Genomic DNA, 19682 nt, shown 5'->3' with positions numbered 1-19682 from the left:
ATCCACGGTTACTTTTGTACTAGTGGTGTGAATCTGTTTAACGAATTTGATGCACGCGGATTGTGCTTGTGAGTGTGTGTGTGTGTGTGTGTGTGGGGGGGGGGGTTGTCATAGGCAACCATACAGCGTAACTTCAGTGTTTTACCGTCTGCTGCGTTCCTAGTAACTACCAGCAGCCCTGTGCTGTTGTCAAAAATCGGTTTATCAGTTCCTTGTTTAGCAGAGTGCAAACGGTAACCACGGTGCATTTTCTGTACACTTTTTGTTAATTTAGTGTAGTAAGTGTGTGTTTTCTAATCTGGCCCTGCAGTGCTTTAGTTACATCTACAGACAATACTGAGTCACGGCTAATATCGGTTTTGCACAATGCAAGTTGCGCAGTGATAAAATGTTCTGTCTAAAGTTTCGTAAGGTGACTAGCATTGGCAGTCGAAGTTGCTTAGTCACAGGTAGCTTGTGTATATTTATCTTTAAATACATGTACTGATTTAGTTGTGAAAAGTATTTGAAAAAGCATGTTTAGCAGCCATTTGATTGTTTATAAATTCCTCTACTTTTGTATTCCAATAAGTACGCCTGCAGTTTTCCCTAATAATTCTGCAGACGTTGTCCAGAGTCCCGTATTTCTTAAGGCTGTATATTTTAAGCGCATTTCGGCAGCATTGTTACACCTTTAGATTGTTTATTTGACTTTAAATATTTGTATTTATAATTCAGTAGTCCCTGTTATTATATTCCTTTGTGTGAAAAAACTCAACATTAAAACATGAGTGGGGTAAAAGTGGTTTTGATGAGATTTAGTCCATAAGCAGCGATAAAGAGAAAATATATGAGCACGTGCGAGTGTTTCAACACATGTTTAAAATTAGGAGTTATATTTACTTATATCACATAGCATTTAGGTTTTGAGTCTACATATGTGGTTATATAAGAAGTAGGCAAATAATGTAAATCTAATGTGATGAGTCCAGTGTATGTATTTGTATATATTAAAATCAATATGTAATGATACACACAGACACACACACGTATAGGTTCATAGGTTGGTACTAGGCTATCAGCCCTAGGGCCTATGCAAGCCTAGCCATAACAATTCCCTGGATATTTCTTCCCACAATATTTACTTCTCTGGGCCCCTGTCTAGCAGGGCGACTGACATGATCCCCTGGGTGAATTTCCTATATATTTATATGCAGACATGCATATGTTCGCACATGTATATGTATAAATGTATGTACATACATACATAGCAGGGACTTTTGTGAAGTGGATTTAAGTCCTTTCAAAAGTAGAAAGGATGGGAGTAGATGTTTACATAATAGAATACTACTGAGTTAAGGTCATTAGCATAAGCATTTTGCAGACTATTGTATAATTTTTGAGGCTTGCATTTTTTTCTAGAAAAATATATGGATTCATATATATCCTAAGGCTGTGGAATCAATGAGCTTTATCACATTTCCTTTTTCTAGGAGGGCTATACCAGTCAGTCCCAGAGTAAATTTGTGGACACCCATCCAGTCATCCAGGTAAGAAGTAAGTGACCTTCAAACACTGGACCCCACTCAGTTTGGGTTTGTGAAGGGCCGATCTTGTCTCCTGAACCTGATTGACTTCTTTGAATCAGTCTCCAGAGCTGTGGACGAGGGTAAGGTGGTCCACAGAGCCTATCTGGACCTCGCCAAGGCCTTTGACACCATCCCCCACTCTGGAATCATAGATAAACTTACTAAGCTGGACATAAATCCCTACGTCATTCGATGGGTTGTCAACTGGCTTACTGACAGAACCCACACTGTAAAAGTAGCCGACTCCAACTCCAGCTCCAGACAAGTGACAAGTGGAGTACCTCAGGGTTCAGTCCTGGGACCGCTCTTGTTTGACATCTACTTTTCTGAAGTACAGACCAATACTAAGGGACTCTGGCTAACAAAATTCACAGATGACTGCAAACTGGGAGCCATTATTGAATCCCCAAATTATGTGGATATTCTACAGAAGGGCCTTACAGAAACAGATGCTTGGTGCCAGAGCCATGGGCTCAAGCTTTAATGCCAAGAAATGTATAGTTTTCCCCTTTGGAAAAAAACATATACCCATGAATTACCACATAGGTGGCAATACACTAAACATCGAAAGTGTGATGAGAGACTTAGGGACACACGTGGACAGTGGTCTCACCTTCGATAACCACATCACCACAACAGTCAGGAAATCCTTCTATGTGGCACACCTCATCACTAAGAGATTTTCATCCAGAAAAAAGGAAGTCATTGTCCCACTGTACTCATCCCTCATTAGACCCATTATAGAGTATAACGCCCCATTTGGTATGTACCTCACAAGACATCTGCAACAGCTGGAAAGGCCGCAGAAATACCTCACTAAAAGAATCACAAGCTTAAAGCAGATGCCATATGCTGACCATCTAAAAAAACTCCAGCTATACTCTGTGGCATATCCTCTACTCAGAGGTGATCTCTGCTTAACATACAAGGCAATGTCAAACCCTGAGCTGTTGGACATGCTCCACTTAAAGAAATCCCAATTCCTCAAAGCCACACGCTCCGGGGATCTAAACCTTGTGATCACAATGAACAAAACATGCTGGAGGGATAGTTCCTGACCCAGAGACTCCCCATACTCTGGAATAGACTGCCCATACATGTCAAGCAGAGCACCCCCTTGGCCCTCTTCAAAAGGAACCTTGACGATTGGAAGGGAGATAGGAAATTCACCACGGGGATCATGTCAGTCGCCCTGCTAGACAGGGGTCCAGGGAAGTAAATGTTGTGGAAAGAAATATCCAGGCAATTGTTATGGCTAGGCTTGTATAGGCCCTAGGGCCGATAGCCTAGTACCAACCTATGAACCTATGGGCAGGGAAAGACTGTGAGTCATACTGGTTAACATGCAGGGGAAGTTTATTTCAATAGTTTGGGAGACACTGGGTTATAAATCTGTCCCTTCACCCTGTTATTTTATTTATGTGTTGGTGAAGATTTAGGTTGCTGGTTCTAGTATTCGTAATAACACTGGACGTTTGGAGATACAGGAAGTCCAGGACAAACAGGTCTCTAATTATGTGGTAATCAAGACAGAGATCTCCCCTCACGAGTCTATAAGGCACTAAATAAAAGGGGTAAAGCTTTCAGTCTATCTTAATAGGTCAGGGACTTTAGGCCTTTCATCTTTTTGGGTGGGACCCTTTGAAATCTTTTGAGTTGTTTGATATATTTAGTAGTGAGATACATCTTGAAGGGGGCACTGTACTCGATAACTGGTTTGATTAATGGTGAGTGTAAGGGAGTGATTGCCTATTTAGACCTTGATGATATTATTTTGGCAATTAGCTGATAAATAAAATTATTTCTTAACAACCATTGTCACATGGTTGTTGAAAGAGAGGGAATTATCAATCTTAAATTCATAGGTCCTTGACTACATTTTCATTTGGTAGTGGTGTGTTGTTAATGCAGATTAGTGGAGGGGTTGTCTACCAGAAGTGACAATATTACACTTTTTGAGCATGTTTAGTACACCAAAAGTTTACTAGGGCAAGATCATTCTGGAGGGCTTGGGGTATTAGAAAATGACTTAACAGTCTCCACTTTGCAGTCATCTGCAGACTTTGTTAGCCAGAGGTCTTGGTTGTCTGTTTGAAGATCTGAGAAGTAAATGCCCGAAAGGAAAGGTTTCAGCACCAAGCCCTGAGGGACACCACTGATCACTGTCATCATTTCTGATGAAGCGCTGCAACTTGCATCATGTGGGTTCTGTCTTTCAGACAGTTTGCTTACCATCTTACTACATATGACTTGATTTTTAAAACATTTAGTTTCTGTATGATGTCAGCATAGAAAATGGTTTTGGCCATGGCAGGATATGTCATGTATGCTGCATGGCTACTGTCTGTTTAACCTTTTTAAAGAAGTGTACCAGATTCAGTAGACAGAATCTAGGCTTTACAAAGCCAGGCTGTTGGGCTTAAAGTCTAATAAGATTCTTGATATTGAGTTTATGACATCAGTTATAATATGTTCCATGGCTTTGCATATAAGGCATGAAAATCTTATAGATCTGTAATGCCCTATGTTAGTTGTAAGGCCATCCTCATACATGGATTATTTTGAAGTACTTTAGATACTGGCCTGCTGTAATGTTGTATTGTTGACTACAGGAATTGTCTGCATTTGGTTAAAGAGGCCTATTAAATTTTAGCATTTCCTTGATATTACTTCTTTTTTTCCTTTCTTTTCTTATGTTTCTTATACTCTTACCCAGTATAAGTATGGCTCTTAACAACACCCACCTCATGTAACACATTTCTTTCCTGATATATGTGGGGAGGGTCTTTCCCAAGTGCAGTTCCTTTTAGAATCCACATTCCTAAAGTAGAAAAGTGTTGGCATCAAAGCCTTATCACATTCTCACTGCTGCTGGCCCAGTCACAGTTTGCATAGTGCCTGTAAAATACTATTGAGTAAACTTCATTACCATGGCTATTGCTCACCCTTCCATATAAATGTTAGGGTTTACATGTTTTCTAGAAAATTTGCATTTGGAATGTATTTATCTTGAGAAGCATGTTATTATTTGTGGTATGGGACTCTGGTTTGTTGTGCTGTGAAATTATCTACCTTAATTAAAAAAAAAAAAAAAAAAAAAGTGTCAAAGGAATAATTATGTTGTAGCACATCCCATCCCATTGACTTTTTTCCTGTGTCTGCTGTAGCTATAGTTCTTCGTTGTGCCCAAACTCTTACCAGAAATAAAAAATCTGATAACAGATGTACACTGTGGCATGAAGTACTTTAAAAATAGATTGTTGTTAATACAGGCCAAAGGAGGCTGGTGCCCCCTTAATCTCCCTATTTTTTTCAAAAATGAAAGGCTGGTGTGAAAAGTAAAGTATTCCCTAATCTTCTTCTTCTTTCGGCTGCTCCCGTCATGGGTCGCCACAGCAGATCAACTGTTACCATTTCTTCCTGTCCTCTGCATCTTGTCACACCAACCACCTGCATGTCCTCTCTCACCACATCCATAAGCCTTATCTCAGGCCTTCCTCTTTTGCTGTTACCTGGCAGCTTCATCCTTAGCATCTTTTTCCCAATGTACTCTGCATCCCTCCTCAGCACAGTCCAAACCAACATAATCTTGCCTCTCTGGCTTTGTCTCCAAACCTTCCAACCTGGGCTGACCCTCTTTATTTGTGTCTTTCGGCTTTTCCTGGTTAGGGGTCGCCTGGGCTGACCCTCTAATATACTTATTCCTAATCCTGTCCATCCTTGTCACACCCAGTGCAAATCTTAACATCCTCAACTGTGCCACGTCAAGCTCTGACTCCTGCCTTTTTGTCAGTGCTACTGTTTCCAACCCATATAACATAGCTGGTCTCACCACCCTCTTGTAGACCTTCCCTTTCACTCTTACTAGTACTCGTCTGTCACAAATCACTCCTGACACTCTTCCCCACCCACTCCATCCTGCCTGTACTCTGTTCTTCACTTCTCTTCCACACTCACCATTACTCTGAACTGTTGATCCCAAGTATTTAAACTCATCCACCTTCGCCACCTCTCCTCCCTGCATCCTCATCATTCCTCTATCCTCCCTCTCATTCACACACACATATTCTGTCTTAGTCCTGCTGACCGTCATTCCTCTTCTCTCTAGAGCATATCTCCACCTCTCCAGGGTCTCCTCCACCTGTTCCCTACTCTCACTACAGATCACAATGTCATGTGCAAACATCATAGTTCACTGGGACTCCTGTCTGATCTCGTCTGTCAACCTGTCCATCACCATTACAAATAAGAAAGGGCTCAGAGCTGAACCTTGATGTAATCCCACCTCCACCTTAATTACCTTCTCTCCCATATTTGTCAACTTATCTCTCTCCTTCTCTCTAGAGACATAGGTTCATAGGTTCATAGGTTTATACTAGGCTATCTGCCCTAAGGCATTTATAAGCCTAGCCCAAATTATTGTGGCTTACGCCACCCCTTATATGAAAAAATACTGTGCCCATTAGTTTGTTGTGCCTCTGTCCAGCAGTGACCCAGAGATGATTCCCGGGGTAAACCTACGATCTCCCATCCACAGGTCTAGATTTCTCTTGAACAGAGTCAGCGAGGTGCTCTGCCTCACATGGACCGGGATTTTATTCCACAGCATAGGGAGTCTCTGAGTGATAAATCTATCCCTCCAGCACGTCCTATTTATATCCGTGCTAAGGTTTAAGTCGCTTGCTCTAGTGGTTTTGGTGGTACACCCAAACCCTGGCTCACCCCCCCCCCCAAACAACCAAAACTCCCCATCTGACCCACCCCACTCACCCAGTAAGTCCCTCCATTTCTCAGCTGTAAATGCCCCAGACGACATACCCTCCTACTTCCTAAAAATAGCAGCAGAAGCCATTGCTCTCCCAATCTGCATACTAACAAATTGATCAATTTCTGAATGTTATGTCCCCCAGCAATGGAAAAAAGCCTTCATTATCCCACTTCATAAAGGGGGCAACAATAATAACATCTCTAACGTCTGCCCTCTTGCTATCTTATCCCCTATTTCTAAACTTCTCGAAAAATGTATCGATAACTGATTTGATTAATGGTGAGTGTAAGGGAGTGATTGCCTATTTAGACCTTGATGATATTCTTTAGGAAATTAGTTGATAAATAAAATTATTTCTTGACAACCATTGTCACATGGTTGTTGAAAGAGAGGGAATTATCAATCTTAAGTTCCTAGGTCCTTGACTACATTTTCATTTGGTAGTTGTGTGTTGTTAATGCAGATTAGTGGAGGGGTTGTCTACCAGAAGTGACAATATTACACTTTTTGAGCATGTTTAGTACACCAGGAGTTTACTAGGGCAAGATCATTCTGGAGGGTTTGGGTAGTAGAGAATGACTTAACAGTCTCCACTTTGCAGTCATCTGCAGACTTTGTTAGCCAGAGGTCTTGGTTGTCTGTTTGAAGATCTGAGAAGTCAAGGGCCTTACGAAGACCGTCTAAAAAAACTCCAGCTTTACTCCGTCGCATATCGCCTTACTCAGAGGCGATCTCTGCCTAACATACAAAGCTATGCCAAACCCAGAGCTGTTGGACGTACTCCACTTAAAGAAATCCCAATCCCTCCGAGCTACACGCTTTAGGGACCTAAACCTTGTCACCACAGTAAACAGAACATGCTGGAGGGATAGATTCCTGTCCCAGAGACTTCCCATACTCTGGAACAGACTACCTATCTATGCCAAACAGAGCTCCTCATTAACACTCTTCAAGAACAATCTTGATGATTGGATGGGTAATAGGAAATTCACCCTGGGGATCACTTCTGTGTTTCTGCTTGACAGGGGCACAGGAAAATAATTTTCTTGGGTGGCAAAAGCCAGGGTACCTTTATGACTAGGTTTGTGTAGGCCCTAGGGCCAGTAGCCTAGTACCTACCTATGAACCTAAGTAAATGCCCGAAAGGAAAGGTTTCAGCACCAAGCCCTGAGGGACACCACTGATCACTGTCATCATTTCTGATGAGGCACTGCAACTTGCATCATGTGGGTTCTGTCTTTCAGACAGTTTGCTTACCATCTTACTACATATGACTTGATTTTTAAAACATTTAGTTTCTGTATGATGTCAGCATGGAAAATGGTTTTGGCCATGGCAGGATATGTCATGTATGCTGCATGGCTACTGTCTGTATAACCTTTTTGAAGAAGTGTACCAGATTCAGTAGACAGAATCTAGGCTTTACAAAGCCAGGCTGTTGGGCTTCAAGTCTAATAAGATTCTTGATATTGAGTTTATGACATCAGTTATAATATGTTCCATGGCTTTGCATATAAGGCATGAAAATCTTATAGATCTGTAATGCCCTGTGTTAGTTGTAAGGCCATCCTCATACATGGATTATTTTGAAGTACTTTAGATACTGGCCTGCTGTAATGTAGTATTGTTGACTACAGGAATTGTCTGCATTTGGTTAAATAAGCCTATTAAATTTTAGCATTTCCTTGATATTATTTCTTTTTTTCCTTTCTTTTCTTATGTTTCTTATACTCTTACCCAGTATAAGTATGGCCCTTAACAACATCCACCTCATGTAACACATTTATTTCCTGTTATATGTGGGGAGGGTCTTTCCCAGGCGCAGTTCCTTTTAGAATCCACATTCCTAAAGTAGAAAAGTGTTGGCATCAAAGCCTTATCACAGTTTCTCACTGCTGCTGGCCCAGTCACTGGTTGCATAGTGCCTGTAAAATACTATTGAGTAAACTTCATTATCATGGCTATTGCTCAGCCTTCCATATAAATGTTAGGGTTTACATGTTTTCTAGAAAATTTGCATTTGGAATGTATTTATCTTGAGAAGCATGTTATTATTTGTGGTATGGGACTCTGGTTTGTTGTGCTGTGAAATTATCTACCTTAATTTAAAAAAAAAAGTGTTAAAGGAATAATTATGTTGTAGCACATCCCATCCCATTGACCTTTTCCCTGTGTCTGCTGTAGCTATAGCTCTTCGCCATGCCCAAACTCTTACCAGAAATAAAAAAATCTGATAACAGATGTACACTGTGGCATGAAGTACTTTAAAAATAGATTGTTGTTAATACAGGCCAAAGGAGACTGGTGCCCCCTTAATCTTCCTATTTCCTTCAGAAATGAAAGGCTGGTGTGAAAAGTAAAGTATTCCCTAATCTTCTTCTTCTTTCAGCTGTTCCCGTCAGGGGTCGCCACAGCAGATCAACTGTTTCCATTTCTTCCTGTCCACTGCATCTTGCTCTGTCACAACCAACAGCGCATGTCCTCTCTCACCACATCCATAAGCCTTATCTTAGGCCTTCCTCTTTTGCTGTTACCTGGCAGCTTCATCCTTAGCATCTTTTTCCCAATATACACTGCATCCCTCCTCAGCACATGTCCAAACCAACGTAATCTTGCCTCTCTGGCTTTGTCTCCAAACCTTCCAACCTGGGCTGACCCTCTAATATACTTATTCCTAATCCTGTCCATCCTCTTCACACCCAGTGCAAATCTTAACATCTTCAACTCTGCCACGTCAAGCTCTGACTCCTGCCTTTTTGTCAATGCCACTGTCTCCAACCCATATAACATAGCTGGTCTCACTACCCTCTTGTAGACCTTCCCTTTCACTCTTACTGGTACTCGTCTGTCACAAATCACTCCTGACACTCTTCTGCACCCACTCCATCCTGCCTGTACTCTGTTCTTCACCTCTCTTCCACACTCCACCATTACTCTGAACTGTCGATCCCAAGTATTTAAACTAATCCACCTTCGCCACCTCTCCTCCCTGCATCCTCACCATTCCTCTATCCTCCCTCTCATTCACACACACATATTCTGTCTTAGTCCTGCTGACCCTCATTCCTCTTCTCTCTAGAGCATATCTCCACCTCTCCAGGGTCTCCTCCACCTGTTCCCTACTCTCACTACAGATCACAATATCATCTGCAAACATCATAGACCACAGGGACTCCTGTCTGATCTCGTCTGTCAACCCGTCCATCACCATTACAAATAAGAAAGGGCTCAGAGCTGAACCTTGATGTAATCCCACCTCCACTTTAAATGCATCCGTCACTCCCACCGCAGACCTCACCGCTGTCACACTACCCTCATACATATCCTGTACCACTCTTACATACTTCTCTGACACTCCCGACTTCCTCATACAATACCACAACTCCTCTCTAGGCACCCTGTCATATGCTTTCTCTAAATCCACAAAGACACGATGCAACTCCTTCTGACATTCTCTGTACTTCTCCATCAACACTGTCAAAGCAAACATCACATCTGTAGTGCTCTTTCCTGGCATGAAACCATACCGCTGATCACTAATCATCACCTCCCTTCTTAACCTAGCTTCCACTACTCTTTCCCATAACTTCATGCTGTGACTGATCAATTTAATCCCTCTGTAGTTACTACAGCTCTGCACATAACCCTTATTCTTAAAAATTGGTACCAAAACACTTTTTCTTCATTCCTCAGGCATCCTCTCACTTTCCAAGATTTTATTAAACAATCTAGTTAAAAACTCTTCTACCATTTCACCTAAACACCTCCATGCTTCCACAGGTATGTCATCTGGACCAACAGCCTTTCCGTTCTTCATCCTCTTCATAGCTATCCATACTTCCTCCTTGCTAATCCACTGCAATTCATGATTCACTATCCGCACATCATTCAATCTTCTCTCCCTCTCATTCTCTTCATTCATCAGCCCCTCAAAGTACTCTTTCCATCTGCTCAACACAATTTCCTCTCTTGTGAGTACGTTTCCCTCATTATTATCACCCTTACCTGCTGCACATCTTTACTAGCTTGGTCTCTCTGTCTAGCCAGGTCCTTTTCTCCCTCCTTAGTGTCCATCCTTTTATACAATTCATCATACACCTTATCCTTAGCCTTCGCCACCTCTCTCTTTGACATGCACCTCATCTCCTTATAAAAATAACAATCTTGTACTTCTTAATTATTTGCTAAGGTACATTGTTTTTTTTGTTTTTGTTTAGAAATATGTTATTCTTTTATTGCCTTTTTATTTCTTGTAACTTCAGTGTTGGTCATGTATTGCCCTTGAGGACATCAGGAAAGCTTCTCTGCTGTATAAGTGCTTCTATGTACAGATGTTTTCGAGCTTCTGGGGGGGGGGGGTTGCTGAAAGTTACTTAAGATGCTTAGAAGAGAGTGGCACAAACTGATTATGCTGATGATTGTTCAACTTAAGCCTTCCCACCAAATTAAAGCTGCTGTGACAGAGAACTGTAACACTGAACATTAAAATTATATAACCCAGGTAGCAGGCAGTCACAATACTGCACTGCCAGTCTGGGAGGATGATGGGATAGGGCAGTTATTGTGGAACACATGCAAGCCTACACTGCTGTCTGGCTTCATCTGTACAAGGAAATAAATCAGAGGGTACTAAACGTTAAGGCAATTTTTGCTCTCACAACCTAAAGGTGATTGCAGGAATCTTGGGATCCACCCATGGCATCTTTTTTATATACATCCATCAACCAGACTTGATACAGATGTCCTTGAGTACTCTTAGTATGAACTAACAATGTTATTTTGGCATAAAAGAATAAGTGTATTATAAGGTTATACTACATGATTAGAATGTTTGAATGTTATGTTTTAGCGAATCATTCATTATATATTTTGTTTTGGCTTTGGAAGAAGAAATTGTTCCACTATTTGTTTATAAGAGATGTGATTTGCTGGACCAGTTTTCAAGTTAAGACCCTCTAAGAGTGATTCTGGAAATATATAAGCCCCACCCAGTTAAATCATCATTGTTATCATCATCAACTTCCTTTTTCCCATATTCTGCATGGGCTCACGGTATCAGGTCACTGTCAACATCTCTCCCTCTTCATTGCCACTTTCCTTCCTTCCTCGACACTCATGCTTGATCTTTATTGTAGACCCCTGCTCCACAGTATGACCACTTGTGTGGTAGCCACCTACTAAGCCCTTTTTTACTCGGGCGCTTCCTCCAAACTCGTGGAAACCACCTTGCAGTACAAAGTCCCTTAAGGAAGAATTGCCTGGACAGACACTACTCCTGCATACTTGTTTCAAACAACTAACTTTAGTGTCCTACTAAGCCCTTTTTTACTTGGGCGCTTCCCCCAACCTCGTGGAAACCACCTTGCAATACAAAGTCCCTTAAGGAAGAATTGCCTGGACGGACACTACCCCTGCATACTTGTCTCCAACAACTAACTTTAGTCCTACTAAGCCCTTTTTTACTTGGGCGCTTCCCCCAACCTCGTGGAAACCACCTTGCAATACAAAATCCCTTAAGGAAGAATTGCCTGGATGGACACTACTCCTGCATACTTGTTTCAATCAACTAACTTTAGTCCTGCTAAGCCCTTTTTTTACTCGGGCGCTTCCCCCAACCTTGTGAAAACCACCTTGCAATACAAAGTCCCTTAAGGAAGAATTGCCTGGATGGACACTACTCCTGCATACTTGTTTCAAACAACTAACTTTAGTGTTCTACTAAGCCCTTTTTTACTCGAGTGCTTCCCCCAACCTCGTGGAAACCACCTTGCAGTACAAAGTCCCTTAAGGAAGAATTGCCTGGACAGACACTACTCCTGCATACTTGTCTCAAACAACTAACTTTAGTCCTACTAAGCATTTTTTTACTCGGGCACTTCCCCCAAGCTCGTGTAAGCCACTAAGGAAGAATTGCCTGGACGCACACTACTCCTGCATACTTGTTTCAAACTTTAGTGGGTAGGTGATTTTATTTGTTTTATAACTCATAACAGACTATTCAGTGTTTAACTGTATGTTAGACTTTCACCGCAACGTGCACACTAGCTGGCTACTACTGCCGTACTTTTTAAACCCCCGCTCCCATCTTTTGCATTGTGAAGCAACTGCATTTCTTTGGAAACGCCAATTGGTGGCAGTATAAGCCCTTACAATCCTAACCATTTCCCCATATTTTACCCTAACAGCTCTCGAGCTCTCAGTAATTTGCCCTTTACTTTTTGTCTGGCGACTGGTTTTGTAGACTTTGCTAACTTCAGGGAGTTATCCCTCTTCTGAGCTCCTGACCACAGCTAAAACCGTATCTTACACTTACCTGTGGATCCCAGTAGCTCAGTGTGAAAGTAAGCGACTGTGTCATTGATTGGTTTTGGCTGCTCATTTCCCCATCTTGGTTCTACCTGCTCCGTTCGCCCTGCGGGCTCACTCCACTCCCCCTACCCTACCCCCATATTCCACCCACACCCAGCACCTATACTCTTATACTTTACTTACCCCTCCCACTGCCTCCCATACCATACCCACATCATCCCATACCCAATCAGCTTACCCAACCCAACCCATACTCAATCTACCTCCTCCACACCATCACATACACTTTATTCCCCCACCTTCTCACCACTAAATATTACCTTTCTCACACATCTCACCCCTGTTACCTTTACAGTCTAAGTCTACCTTCAACTAAATATCCAAAATACCACACCATGTCTACCAAACCTACCACATTTCTAGCTGTAATATTAGGTTTTATGACCTTGTCCTTCATAGCCCACCTCACTAGACCTGTCTATGCTAATCACTCTTCCTCATCCCATTCTACTTCCTCAGCCCTTATACGACACACACACTCACTGATCTGCATTTCCCCCAGTCTCTACTCCATGAACAATACTTTTCTCTTCCCCTATAAACTTTTACCTAACCATAGAAACACCACACCCTTCTATACCAGCTCTAACTCAATAAAACTTACTACCCACAAACTTAATACTAAGCAACTTAATTACCTTCTCTCCCATATTTGTCAACTTATCTCTCTCCTTCTCTCTAGCAACATACACCCAAACCCTGGCTCATCCCCCCCAAACAACAAACTCCCCATCTGACCCACCCCATTCACACAGTAAGTCCCTCCATTTCTCAGCTGTAGATGCTCAGAGCATTTGTAATAAAATCCCCAACCTCCATGCCTGGCTTATCCACAATAAACCAGATATTCTCTCCATCTCTGAGACTTGGCTGAAGCCCCATATAAAAGACTCAGAATTAATACCACCCAACTACTATATTATTAGAAATGAGAGAACACACAAAAAAGGGGGAGGTGTTGCTCTCCTCTACACCTCATCCCTCCTAGTTACCCCCTACTCCAAACCTATTCCCAAATTTGGTAACGTTGAATTACTCCTAGTCCTTCTGCAGATTAATAAGCACAAATCCATCTGTATTGTCACCCTTTGTATCCCCCCAGGAGACAATGTCTAAATCCTTGAAAACATTCTCTCCTGGTTCTCTTCCAACATTACCAGTGAAACTGTAATCCTGGGTGATGTCAACATTAACTGGGACACAGTTCAATCACCAACCATCTAAATATAAATCTTTACAATTTCACTCAACTGATTTCCTCAACAGCCAGACCATCCAAAGACTTCCTCTCTGGAAGTATCCTAGACTGGATTCTAGTTTCACATCCCCACTACACAGCTAATAGTGGTACCTTTCCAGACCCACTAGGTGACCACCTTCCCACTTTCGCTCATCACATTCCCTCCCCTCACAACTAACCCATACCTATACCTCTACTCAGTACCTAAAGAACATTAGCCCCAATGAATTCTCAAATCACAACAAAGCACAAACTGAAACCCACTAAAAACACTACCCCTAGACATTGCTGTTACCTTCTTTAATACAACTTTCTTAAACTTGCTTGACTCCTTTGCATCCTGGAAAACAAAACGTACAAAAAGCAATCCCGTCCCATGGCTAACTAAGAACACCTTACTCTCCATGAAGCTCCGTGATAAAGCTTGGAAACACTACCATAAAACCAAGACCACATCTACCCTTAATGAATACAAAACACTCCGTAACAAGGTAAAGAAACTTATAACCTCATATAGCAAAACCTATTTTTCCACACTCCAAACCAATCATATCTCTAATCCTAAAAACCTCTGGGATGGAATCTTCTCTCTCCTCAGCCCAGGTAAAAAAGAGAACCCCTGCCGTGACCCAAATGCCTTCCATTTGGAACTAGTTTCCCAATTTAACTCTTTCTTTATAGACTCCATAGCCAAACTAACATCATCCTTCTCTAATAACCCAGCTTCCCCACATCAGCCTCCACACATGCCTTCCACCTCTGTCATCTCCAGCTCCCAACCTCCTCCATTTTTCATGACCCCCATTCCTGTCTCTACAATAAAAAAAACACTTCTACAACTGAAATATTATTCTAATACCCCAGACGACATACCCTCCTACTTCCTAAAAATAGCAGCAGAAGCCATTGCTCTCCCAATCTGCATACTAATAAATTGATCAATTTCTGAATGTCATGTCCCCCAACTCTGGAAAAAAAGCCTTCATTATCCCACTTCATAAAGGGGGCAACAATAATAACATCTCTAAAGTCCGCCCTATTGCTACCTTATCCCCTGTTTCTAAATTTCTCGAAAAACGTATCCACCTGCAACTTCTTCCTTGTCTCTCAAGAAATAACTCTTACCCAGCACGGTTTCCGACCCGGCCATAGCACCACCACCGCTCTACTCTCCTTTCTTGAAACTATCAACAAGGCCCGAGACTGTGGTCACATTATGTCCACCCTGCTCTTAGACCTTTCTAAGGCTTTTGACATCATCTCTCACAACCTGGTCCTTACTAAATTCTCCAAACTAAATCTTTCCCACTCAACTATCAACTGGTTCACCAGTTATTCAAAAAGTAACAGAAACGATCCAAGCAGAAACCAGATGATGCACGGACTGTTTATTTAAAGTAAGCGCTTTCGGTCGAGGTAATACCCCAACCTTCTTCAGACATACACAATTTGACAACCCTCCTGCCTTCTTTAAATATATCCCCTAATTGGATGATATCACCTAATTAAACAATAATTAAATCATTAATTCTATTCACAAGATAGCAGCAATTTTCCCCACATAAACTGACAATACGAATAATGCCAATATTTATATATATATATATATCTGCATATTACTTAACTATATATTAAAACTATGCACTTTACACATAAAAAAATATAATAAACTGATATTATACACACACATTTGTAAACTTGTATAAAAGATTGTGTAAAACATTGTTTATATTTATTTTACACTAACTTATATAATGCAATATTCTACCTGAATGCTAGTGCTAAATGTTTGTCATGGCTCAGCAAAACAAACCGGAGCAAAACAAAAACTGACACAAAAGTTCACCAATGCACAATTTTTTAAAAATACTTCAAGTGAAAATGTTTCACATAAAACATTTTTTAAAAACAAAATATTAAAACATCAGTAGACATTTGTATATATCAAGTGTCTATAAAATATTAATTTATTTACTTGCAAATAAACTATGCATAGTCAGCCCAAATGCAAATATTATCATCTGTTTAATGCTTTAATTTTCAGTATGCTTTTTATTGATGCATACTCATTCAATCCTGGAGGAATATGAGCCGACGTTCTAATTTGCCATAATAACTCTTGCTCCTCCAACCAAAGTTGCCATGGACCCCCTCTGGTACTTATATTAATTTGTTGAATGACAGAAAATAAAAAGAAATGGTCGGGTTCATCACGTATATGCCTGGCAAGAGCATTTGTTAAATCATTTCTGCCAATGGCATAAATATGCTCGTATACCCTTTTCCTCAATGACCTTTCTGTCTTGCCTATGTAGAATGCGCAACATTTCACACACTGTGCTACATAAATTACTCTCTTGCTGTCACAATTGTATTTGCCATTGATACCATAGGTTTTCCCCTTTATACATACTTTATTACCTGGCATCATGTGCATGCATTGAGAGCACATTCCACATTTAGACATACCAGAATTTGCTATTGTTGATTTGGCACCAGACTTATCTACCAAACTCTTTAAATTCACTCCTCTCCTATAAACAAATTTAGGTTCAATGCCTATTGCTTTTACTAACTCTGTGTCTTCCAGAATAATATTCCAATTTTTGTTTATGATGCCTCTAATGTATTTAAAATCAATGCAATAAGTAAAGATGAAATTGATATTAAAATCAGAAGTTTGCCTAGATAGTGACCCTGTTTCTTTTAACATTGTCCCCCCTCCTAGAAGGGGTCGAAAGTGACCTACGTCTCTTTTTGTGACCACCTCCTCCCTGATTTCTTCAATTAAGGAGTTTAGGTAACCTCTCATGGAAAACTTAGTGCTTAAATTGTCACATTCAATAACAAAATCTTGTTTATCTGATACCATCCTTGCGGCCCTCACAAATTGTCCCTTTACTACACTTTTCTTTTGGTGAAAAGGATGGCAACTTGAAAAGTGTAGAAAGGAGTTAGAGTGTGTGGGCTTCCTATATATTTCAGATTTATACTTGTTATTGGGAATGTCCTTACTTAATTTAACATCTAAAAAAAACATATAATTCTCTCCAACTAAGTAAGTGAATTGTAAAAAGTTTGTCATGTTTGAAAGGCTTTCAATAAATTGAGGAATTAAGTCCACTGGCCCTTTCCAAAAGAAGCACATGTCATCTTGGTACCTATTGTACCAAGTGACATTTTGTTGGTATAAACTATTTTGAAACAAGTATTGATGTTCCCAATGTGCTAAGACAGAGTTTGCAAAACTGCAACCACAAGGAGACCCCATTGCAATACCAGTCTTTTGAAGGTAGAATTGCCCTTTAAAGGTCAAAAAATTATTAAACAACTTTGGTTGGAGGAGCAAGAGTTATTATGGCAAATTAGAACGTCGGCTCATATTCCTCCAGGATTGAATGAGTATGCATCAATAAAAAGCATACTGAAAATTAAAGCATTAAACAGATGATAATATTTGCATTTGGGATGACTATGCATAGTTTATTTGCAAGTAAATAAATTAATATTTTATAGACACTTGATATATACAAATGTCTACTGATGTTTTAATATTTTGTTTTTAAAAAATGTTTTATGTGAAACATTTTCACTTGAAGTATTTTTAAAAAATTGTGCATTGGTGAACTTTTGTGTCAGTTTTTGTTTTGCTCCGGTTTGTTTTGCTGAGCCATGACAAACATTTAGCACTAGCATTCAGGTAGAATATTGCATTATATAAGTTAGTGTAAAATAAATATAAACAATTTTTTACACAATCTTTTATACAAGTTTACAAATGTGTGTGTATAATATCAGTTTATTATATTTTTTATGTGTAAAGTGCATAGTTTTAATATATAGTTAATTAATATGCAGATATATATATATATATAAATATTGGCATTATTCGTATTGTCAGTTTATGTGGGGAAAATTGCTGCTATCTTGTGAATACAATTAATGATTTAATTATTGTTTAATTAGGTGATATCATCCAATTAGGGGATATATTTAAAGAAGGCAGGAGGGTTGTCAAATTGTGTATGTCTGAAGAAGGTTGGGGTATTACCTCGACCGAAAGCGCTTACGTTAAATAAACAGTCTGTGCATCATCTGGTTTCTGCTTGGATCGTTTCTGTTACTTTTTGAATTCAGTTTTTGGTTTGTTTCAGCGTTTTACTGGTTCACCAGTTACCTAACTAACAGACAACAAGCAGTCAAGTGGAATAAAACCATTTCACCTTTCCTTACTACTCCCACAGGTGTGCCCCAAGGTTCTATTCTAGGACCCCTCCTATTCAATATTTTCTTAAATGACTTCTATCTTGCCATCCCTAATGCTAAACTCATCCAATACGCTGACGACTCTACAGTTATCTGCTCTGCCACATCAGCCTATTCATTAGCAAAATTAACGCAGGATGCCTTCTGTTCTACTGAACAATGGATGCTTAACAACCACCTGGCACTCAATGCATCCAAGACCAAATTAATGATATTCACCCCTTCTAAAACCACAATCATAGATAAAGACTCTTTCTCTATCACCAGCCAAAATAGCACACTTCTCGAAATAGTCCCCACTGCAAAACTGTTGAGTCCTCATTGATGACCAGCTAAAGTTTGATAGCCATCTACATGTAATGATCAAAAAAACACACAAGAAACTTGGCATGCTCTACCACCACTACCGCTTCATCTCTCCTGCCACCAGGACCACTCTTGCTACTACTTACCTCATCCCTTCCCTCTTATATGGAGCCTCTATCCTTACTAATTTTCAATCCTCCCTCGAGTCAAAACTGTCCCCCTGCTACTACAAAATTTCTAAATTTGCTACAGGCCACATATCCTCTACCCACCACTGTAAATTCCTACATCAACTGAACTGGCTTGAGCTACGTAATTATCTCATCTATACTCAGCTGATCACAGCACACAAACTTATTTTTAGCCCCTCTCTCTGCCCCACCCTTACCTGTACCTTCCAAATGCATCAACCAAATAGATGTCGAAGATCCAACTTTCAAAAAATTATTGAACTACATAAATCTGTCCGTCCACCAGGCAATTATCTTCTATCCTTCTTCGTAGCACACCACTGGAACTCACTTCCACCACACATCTGTACCACTAGCAAACTCTCTGCTTTCAAAACTCACAGTGGGAATGTTCCTGCTCCCATCCTGCATAGCTTACCCAACCACAGTTACTCTCCAGCAGCTAATATATCTGCTAAAGAGTCACCTACTGTCTCATAACTCCTAACAATAACTGTTGGAACAGTCATATTTTATAAGAAATGTAATTTGTGTTGTTATTGCATTTCTATGTATATTATATTTGTCTTATTGTTATGTGTATTTTGTACTTCTCTGGAGTTTTTCTCCCCAGGACTCCATTGAAAACGGGCTCCTCGTGGCTCAATGGACCAACCTGGCAAACAAACTGAAAATAAATAAATAAATAAATCCATCCACCTCTTTGCTAGACACCCTTGTTTCCTCTTGCCTTCTTCTTATCTGTTCCAAATTTTCTTTACCAGATTGTCTTCTGCTTTCCTGCACGTCTGAACCACCATAATCTGTTCTCTTTGACCTTTTCTGTAATTAGAGCTACTTTGGCTTCTGCTCTTATGCCCTCATTTCTTCATCTGTCCCACAGTGTGCATCCTTCCACTCGTCTCAGCCACCTCATCTCCATCACCTCTAGCTTCCTCAACTGCTCTGCTTGTACTGCCCATGTTTCTGTGCCA

At 40.4% G+C, this 19682-nt stretch overlaps 1 protein-coding gene across 3 annotated transcripts in view; it reads left to right on the top strand.

Moving 5' to 3' along the window:
* MAPRE3 (microtubule associated protein RP/EB family member 3) overlaps positions 1-19682 on the top strand; it is a 1644409-nt gene that overhangs the window by 1244 nt on the left and 1623483 nt on the right. The window contains exon 2 of one of the 3 annotated variants that reach the window (XM_044062867.1): positions 1473-1529. The exons of the other annotated variants lie outside the window; for them this stretch is intronic. The gene's annotated coding sequence lies outside the window, so the exon portion shown is untranslated. The remainder of the gene's footprint in view (positions 1-1472; positions 1530-19682) is intronic. 3 annotated transcript variants of the gene reach the window in all.

Source organism: Protopterus annectens, chromosome 2.part1 (assembly GCF_019279795.1).
Source record: "Protopterus annectens isolate FY-2018-M chromosome 2.part1, PAN1.0, whole genome shotgun sequence".
In the NCBI taxonomy this organism is placed as follows: Eukaryota; Metazoa; Chordata; order Ceratodontiformes; family Protopteridae; genus Protopterus; species Protopterus annectens.
The sequence above is the reverse complement of the archived record's forward strand: the minus strand, read 5'-3'. Positions and strand labels throughout refer to the sequence as shown.